Here is a 6,944-nt window from a genome sequence, read left to right on the forward strand (position 1 = left end):
GCGGCTCGGCCCCCCCCCCGTTTCCCGTGACTCGCGCTCCCCCCCCCCTGTTCCCCGTGACCCGTGGCTCGCCCCCCCCCCCCCCCGTTCCCCGTGACCCGCGGCTCGCCCCCCCCCCTTGTTCCCCGTGACTCGCGGCTCGCCCCCCCCGTGTTCCCCGTGACTCGCGCTCCCCCCCCCCCCGGTGCCCGCTTGGTCCCCCAATGTGCCGTCCGGCTGAGTGAGGCTCGTGCAGGCGGCGGCAGGAAGCGCCCTGTGTGGGCCTGTGTGGGCCCGCGCGCCTGAAATAGGAGAGTTACTGGCGCCATATTCTGAGGCGGGACGTGCAGTGACTTACCTGAGGGGGAGGTAGCGCCGGGGAGGTAAGGGAGCGGCCGGTGCAGGGCGGCGCACGTGATGGGGGACGAACAGACAGAGGGGGGGTGGTGTGTGTGTGTGTGTGTGTGTGAACGACCAATAAGAGATGTGCGGGGGCGGGCCAAGGGAGCCAATCTGATTGCCGCTAGGGACACAGGGAGGGACACAGGGAGACACATACATACAGACAGACAGACAACGACACATAGGACACTTTGAGAAATATATAGTAGATTCCTTAAAGAAGGAGAACACACAAGATGATACAAATAACAGACAAAATATGGACACTTACTTAAGGGTTGGACAATGAAGCAATCAGGTACAGGATTGACAATTCATTCAACAATACAGGTTCAAATGAAGACATCACGAAAAAGACAATGGGTATAGGGCTTACACTTGTTTATATGGAGTTTCAGCCCTATTCCCTATCATTTGGGCGCCTGAAAGTCTAGCAGACTTCTTTGTAGTCAGGAAACCCTTTTTGTCTGTTAGTGTGAATTATGACACTTACAGACCACTCAGGCTCTGCGTTTCTCCGCCCTATTGTACACAATCAGAGTGGTCAGGTCTTTGATCAGGCAGGCTGTTTGTAGACAAATGGTCGCCATCCTGAACATTAACATAAAGCAGAGCCAGTAACTTTCCCGGGCTTTATCCCAGCCTTGAAAAACAGTATATTCTTAAATATCTACCTATATTAAAATAATCCGTTCTGTGGGTCTGAACGGGCTGAAATTTGCCAGGTCCTCATGCCGGAGGACCCTTGCCATGGTGGCCAAATATCATCCTTCCACGACCCCCAGAACCGAAGATACAAAAAACAAGTTAAAATCCCCTATTAACTTTAATGCAGGATTCTCCGCTATAGCTAAAAGAAATCTCTGCTTTTCACTCTCCCATTGAAATCAACGGGCTCCGCCGCTATAGGCTTTCAATGGAGCAACACCGCCATTGAAGTCAATGGGAAAACCACAATTTTCACATTTGCCCATACTCCGTCTGGTTGATCGGAGAGGGCTGGAAATGGCCATGCAGTCATGCCGGAACAGTGACTACCTGCGACCAAAATCCCAGCCCTCTGGTACTCACAGAACCGGAGATATAGGCTTACATTTTTCACACTTTCGGACTTAGCCGTTTCAAAGCCACGCGGCTTTCCTCCATTAGAATCCATATGGCCGGCGCCTCCATAGGAAATGCATGGGCCGGCGCTGCCATAGGATTCAAAGGGGACCTCCGCTCCCATTAGAGTCACTGGCGTGATCTTCGTGGCAAGCGCGACCCTTTACGGGGGTCCTTCATTCTCGGACCCGGTGGTGGTCGAGTGTGGGGGTTCCTAGGGTCTAGGGGCAAAAAGAATTTTATTCCTGGGTGCCCTAGAACCTAAGTTTCCCACGCCAATTGTGATTGAACTTGACCGGGGAGTGATCAAAGCTCTTTTTTAGACAATGTATCCGCTTCTGCGGTCTGCGGTTTGGATGGCTGCCAACCCGTTCCTGGAGGTCGGCGTCGAGGAATCCCCATTGAAATGAATGGCTTCATTGACTTACAATGGGGAACCGCCGCTCCTCCTCTCGGGCGCCACCTGCAGGTCTTCTGATGAAAATGGATCCAAATCGCCAGTTTCCCCATAGGATCGTATGGAGCTGCAACGGCGACCTATGGGGAGCTGCAAAATGGAGCCTGCAAAGGCGGGAAAATGGAACAAAGGGTTATAATCACTGAATTAACATTAACCCTTTCCCTCCCGCATAGATCCTAGGGTATGTGTTGGTGCAGACACTGGAATGGGAACAATACACATTCACAGGGGGATACACATTTGGGGGCTGAAGCAGGGTAAAAACACATTACTGGACCGCAGTCCACTTAAGCCCTTGCTTCCCAAGTGAGAGCAGGGGGTGGCCAAATGGGGTGTAACCCCTTTAATACCGGGCCAAACCCCCTCTCGCATGAAATGCACTATGGAGGATTCGCGGTTCCTTTTGTTTTTTTTAGATGCTGCAATTCTGCGTGTCTTAATAGAAAAGTACAGGCAATTTGCACAAAATGTTTGTTTTTCAGATGGAGTAAGCAGAACCGCACTTTTAACCGTTTCACTGCCGGAGAGGACAGCAACGCCTTGCTTTGCAATATATATTTTATTTTATTATAAATATTCATTTAATCATATAGTTTTTTTATTACACATACAAACACTAATACTACACACTTGTTTTACTTCTACAGTATATTCATTTTCTTTATTTCTTATGATTTAGCATACTTAGTTTTTTGCGTATGTTTTTTTTTGTATGTAAACGAGATAAAGGATTTTCTGTTCTCTCCTTTACATGTTAATACATATTGCCGTGTGTGTATTATTTAAGTAATGGTGGGTAAAAAAAAGCTCCACCGTAAATCATATAGCAAATGGAAATATTACTGTGTATGCTCATTTGCATGTCTTAGACAGGTCTGCAACCCAGACTTTCACCATTGTCACCCAGCATACAGTGCTTCCACTGCAGCAAGGGATTCTGGGAAATGACATGCAAATGAGCACACAGTGCCACCTTTTGCTTCAAATCCATTTTGACATGGATCCCTATCAGCTTATGCTTGCTGCATTGCACAGCTTTTCAGCACAGCCTGGGTTAAGATGCATAGCCAGTAAACCTACCCACAGACAGCTGTTTCGACCTTTTGGGTCTCATCAGTGTGAGGCTGGTTATACTGGCGTTGCCATTTGAAGCTTTGGACAGGCATCCACCACACATTACTTAAATTATGGTGGGTTACTCACATGATGGCCGAGCCAGCATAGACCACAATGGTATAGCGCGACAAAAACAACGGGTAAAAAAGGCTCCAGAGATCACCGTTGGCAAGGAATTGAACGCGCTTCCATAGGAATCGTCTCCCACCGCTGTAACTGCTTCAAGACTGGCGTGACCTTTGCGTGACAACGCGTTTCGCATGCTGGTGCTTCATCAGGAAGCACCAGCATGCGAAACGCGTTGAGGTGGCACTGGCTTGGCCACCATTTTTTTTTTAATTCGAGGTGCTTTTGGTACAGTGTGTATTCTATTTAATACAGTACAGTGTCTTTTATATTCATGTATATTGTGTATTTTTGTTTTTAAATATATATTTACTTTGATACAGATTCCCGTGCGCTGATTTGTTTTATTTCTGTTGCTGAGAGACTTCCCCCAGGAGATCACTCGTAGGAGTTATAAGGAGTGCTCCTAAAACAAACAAGGGGGGGATCTTCCTACCTTGGCGTTTCTAAGTGGTAGAGCCTGGGCGCAATCGTTCCTTGTGTATATATATATATATACACACATATACACATATATATAGGTTACCCCCTGCATTCAGGCTGCAAAGACTCATTTGGACAGCGTGTGGAGCTGGATTTTGATTTGTATTCCATTTTACATGTCTGGACACTATTCATTTATTTGTTTTTATTTTTTCATATGTATTTTTCATTTTTTATTATTTAGATTATAAATAGCATTATTTTTCATCAATATTTGCTATGTTTATGGTTAATTAGATTTATGGTTAATTAGATTTATATATATATATACACAGTTGTGTGAAAAAGAAAGTACACCCTCTTTGAATTCTATGGTTTTACATATCAGGGAATAATAACAATCATCTGTCCCTTAGCATGTCTTACAATTAGGTAAATACAACCTCAGATGAACAAACAACACGTGATATATTACACCGTGTCATGATTTATTTAACAAGCACAAGCACTGAAAGGGTTAACCCCACTTCCTACTTCGAAAAAGCAGACCTATTTCCAGTGTTATTAGTGTCATTAACATCTGTTTGCTCCATTCTCCAGAGCTCAGCTACAGTATATATATATATATATATATATATATATATATATATATATATATATATATATATAAATATATAATATATATATATATACACACACATACAGTACATCTGTCATTTTTTCCACTTTCACATTTCTGTGTCGTCCCGAGCGATTTCATTTTATTTTACTGCTGTTGAATCTGTGCTGCTCTCCCGGCCCCGTCACCGGGGGAATAACCCTCTGCCAGGAAAACACCAGCCCTGAATGGCCTGTTTGTAGCATTAAGACCCGTTATGAGAGTCCAATTCTGGCAGCTTCGCAGTAACAAGCCCGTGTGTGAGGGGGGGAGGCGGCGTCTGCTTACTTTGGCAGGGACACGTTTTTTTGGGGGGGGGGAGCATTTCTGTAAAATAAAAAATAAACATTTTTAAAAAATGTGTTAGAAAAAAAACACCATTAGGTTACTTAACCCTTTCAATGCCAGGGGGGTCGGCAGGGTTGAAGTAATAGCTCCGTGGTAATGTCACTGACTTTAATGTGGTTGAACTGTGCGTAACCCTATGCCCAAGGGAAACCGCTGCGATTACGCGGGCTGCGGTTACCTGTACGCTCACAGGAGGCCTGAGCCTCCGCTTCTGGGAGCCTGGGGTGAGCTCTCTCTCTCTCTTTTAGTGCAGCGCCTCCACCCATGAGGGATCCCAGCGTTGGCTCCTCATAGGAACCAATGCAACCAGTAATATCACACCAGATATATATATATATAACTCGTCTTTACTGTAACAGTATATAGCATATATCACACTCATTGTAATACACCAATAATATAATGTATTAATACAACACCCTGAGTGGTTCCCCCAAAGTACTGATGGCGCCTGGGCACCTATAACCCCGGTGTCCGCACAAGCAATCCCACCCAAGTGTGAGGTAGCACTAACCCCGTGATGTGTAGGTGCACGTTGGTACCTTCCTGGTCACAGGCCAGACCAGGGAATAATGAGGAGGATGCTGGATCAGGTCCCAGGCAGCGGGGGCCTGTAAAAAAACCTCCCCTCGCACCTTATCCAGGGCGCGGTCCGCAGTGCAATCTCCAGCCGTAGTGTTCCACCTCTGCTGCCACGTGCAGCTCTGTCCAGGCCGCAGGTCGCCGTGCGGACATTCGTCCACCAGCGCAGTAGTGCAGGCTGCAGCCCTAATGGGAAGGGAATAGAAGACTCTAATGGTAAGGGAATGGAAGGTCTAATGGGAAGGGTCCCAATCTAGGGCCTTCCCTACAATACTGCTCTGTGGTAGGATCGGGGCCTAGGGGGAATGTACTGGCCTAGTCCAGGAAGCTAACTGCTACCTGGACACTACCTTCCTCTTCCTCGGCTGCCACGCGACTGGTTTGCGGGCTCTCTGTCCGCAGAGGATATCCTACTGCAAAAAGGGCTGCATCGTCTCCCATTGGCTGGGACAGCCCATGTGCTCTACCCTCCCCCCCGAGGATTCTGGGACTCGTAGTCCCGCTATTGTTGGGGAGAACAGGACAGGCTTTCGGATCTTTGAGGTCTTTTCTCTACAGTGCAGCACCTCCATTCCAACAGGGCCTATCATGGATAGATGCAGTCCCTGCAGGAAAACCTTTTCCCCTCCCCCTGAAAGACTGCAGCCTCAGGCAGGTGTAAAAATATAACCCGATGGTATTTATCGGACACAGCATACCGACATAGTACATGGCAAAACCTGACGATAGATGGGTTATTTAGTTCCCACGCAGCAGTTGACCGCAGACTGTACAGATAGGGATTGGGAGGGTTTAAAAATCTGTGCAGCCCCTCAGGTACCAGTTCCATCTGAGATTCACCTAAAATCCATCTAAGATTCATCATGCAGTAAAGAGTTCCATCTAAGATCTTTCCTGTAACAAGACGTAACATTGTAACTAGCAAGTGTATTTTGGTAATATTTTGTCAATCAAGCTGTGTATGTTCATTGTGTAAATAAATTACAATTTATTTTATATTCTGTTTTGCTCAATCAAAGGATCCTGGTATTAAGGTGTTAAAAGCATTGGTCTCCCGTGACACCCACAGCCTCAGTCGCTCCTACCACCCATTGTGGCCAAGCACTGCCATCTACTACACTTACTCCCTCACCTGCTGTCTCTGTAACTCTCCCAACATACCACTTACCTCTCCGTGGCAGGGATTTCCTTTCCTATTGTCTGATTGTGTTTTTTGCACTTATTGTATTATTATAATTCCCTGTACTGTATTGTCTCTCTTGTAAATGGCTGAGTACACTGTGAGTGCTATGTAAATAAAGATATACATACTATATGTGAGCGCTCTGCATGGCTCCTCGCGTAGCGTTGTATTCACGTGATGTTAGGCGAACTTCGCAAAAAGGCGTTTACAATTTCTATTTTTTTTTTAAGTTGGTTCCGTTTCTAGAACTAAAAAGCACTGATTAAAGGTGGGACCAAGCACTGACCTACATGTGTGTTTTTTTTAAAAATAAATCAGTGTTGTACTATGAGAACATATTTGTAGCAATTTTTTAAAAACAACTCTTAATGACCTTTTTAATGTATTATAATGTAACAAGCCTTTTTGTTTCTATAGCAACAATTTACAAAGTCATATCCCCTTCCTCTTCTGAAACAGGCTCTGGCCCGCCCCTTTTTGAACCCTGCCCTCTCTCTAGCAGTGCACCAATTGTATCTAGTGACTTCCTGGTCACATTAACTCCCTACAGAACTTTGCATCTT

Source organism: Ascaphus truei, chromosome 3 (genome assembly GCF_040206685.1).
Source record: "Ascaphus truei isolate aAscTru1 chromosome 3, aAscTru1.hap1, whole genome shotgun sequence".
In the NCBI taxonomy this organism is placed as follows: domain Eukaryota; kingdom Metazoa; phylum Chordata; class Amphibia; order Anura; family Ascaphidae; genus Ascaphus; species Ascaphus truei.